A 2,147-nucleotide genomic window follows, 5' to 3' on the forward strand; every position below is an offset into this window, starting at 1 on the left:
GCGGGCCTCTCGCTGTTGCGGCCTCTCCAGTTGCGGAGCACAGGCTCCGGACGCGCAGGCTCAGCGGCCATGGCTCACGGGCCCAGCCGCTCCGCCCCGGCCCGGATCTTCCCGGACCGGGGCACGAACCCACGTCCCCTGCATCGGCAGGCGGACTCTCAACCACTGCGCCACCAGGGAAGACCTAGCCTATTTTTATGGAGGAATTAATAAGGGTTGTGCAGAAAGGGGGCCTGTTGATTAAATTTCTTAGGAAGCCCTGCTTAAACAAAAGTAAATGAGCAGTATAGTAAAATGGCTAAGAGTGTCTGAGCTGAAAACCAGGATCTTTCTCTTATCTGTAGTGCAATTTTGGTCAAATTATTTAACCCTAGAGTGTCCTCATCAGTAAAATCAATGTATTCTGTAGAGTAAGTAGTGAGGGTTAAATAAGATAAGACATGTACAGCAATTAGAACAGCCTGGTATAGAGTAAGCTCTCAGTAATGATTATTCTTGTAGAGCAGAACTTCTCAAGCCCCAAAGTACTCACAGGCATATTGACAGAGCAATAAAGAAGATGTGGTATATACATACGATGGAATATCACTCAGCCACAAAAAAGAAGAAAATAATGCCATTTGCAGCAACATGGATGGACCTGGAGATTATATATATATATAATCTCCATGATTATATATAATCATGATGTATGATATATATATCACACTAAGTGAAGTAAGCCAGACAAAGACAAATATCATATGATATCACTTATATGTGGAATCTGAAAAAAATGATACAAATGAACTTTTTTACAAAACAGAAATAGACTCAGGGACATAGAAAACAAACTTGGTTACCAAAGGGGATGGGGGGAGGAGAGAGAAATTAGGATTTTGGGATTAACATATACATACTACTATATATAAACTAGATTACCAAGGACCTACTATACAGCACAGGGAACTATACTCAATACTTTGTAATAAGCTATAAGGGAAAAGAATCTGAAAAAGAATATATATATACATATCTGAATCACTTTGCTGTACACCTGAAACTAACACCACATTGTAAATCAACTCTACTTCAAGTTTTTAGAAAAAGAAAATAATAAAATTCAGTTGTGAGAAATAAAAATTAAAAAGAGAGAGAGAGAAAGAGAGAAGTCATGCAACTTCTCCCAAATCTGTATGACCATAGAACACTTCTGGGATAGGGAGATCAGAGGTAAAAAAGACAGCCCTTGGGCTGAGCCTTGTAAGATGGAAATGACTAGGTCAAATAAAGATGGGGTACAGGATATTCTAGGGAGAGAAAAGCAAAAGCAAAAAACAAAGTGTCATTTTAATTGAGGGCAGCAAAAATCTTTTGTAGAAGGTATATTTATTCATGGGGAAAAAAGTGGACTTAGTGGTGGAAGGACTAAAAGCCAACATGACTGTAGTGGACAGCTACTATTTTGGCCTGCCAGAATCCATTCCCCCTTCTTCAGGAAATAGCTTCAGAATTTTCCTTGGGGAACCACCAGAGGTGGGTATATTGTGAAGCTACCGAAGCCTAAGCCTCCAAGCTTCTCACTGGCACGACTATATCTTTCCACCCTGACCTTCCTCATTCACACTTCCCCTTATGTTTAAAGTATTAGAAGGGCTGAAGGCATATTTTTGAGTCCAGTTAAGGTGAAGTTGAGTTTGTGCTTCAACAGATAAATTTATGTGGTTCATAGTCACTCGATTATAGTTCAGTGTTTGCTGGCATCCTAATGTGACTCCTGACTTCCAGGAATACTCACTGCTGCCCACTGCGGTGACTGATCTGATATGACCAGAGGACACTGACAGCAAACTGGTTAATGAGTGTCGTCAATTTGAGGAGTATTTAAGATGAGTCAAATATTGTGAAGAAAAATTGAAATATCTTGAAATCATCCAGCACATTCATAGGAGAAATGTGAAAAAAAGTCCCAAATTTGGCAATGATAATAACATAATAAGGGCTTCCCTGGTGGCGCAGTGGTTGAGAGTCCGCCTGCCGATGAAGGGGACGCGGGTTCGTGCCCCGGTCCGGGAAGATCCCACGTGCCGCGGAGCGGCTGGGCCCGTGAGCCATGGCCACTGAGCCTGCGCGTCCGGAGCCTGTGCTCCGCAACGGGAGAGGCCACA

Source organism: Lipotes vexillifer, unplaced genomic scaffold (assembly GCF_000442215.2).
Source record: "Lipotes vexillifer unplaced genomic scaffold, Lipotes_vexillifer_v1.1 scaffold331, whole genome shotgun sequence".
NCBI classification, from domain to species: Eukaryota; Metazoa; Chordata; class Mammalia; order Artiodactyla; family Lipotidae; genus Lipotes; species Lipotes vexillifer.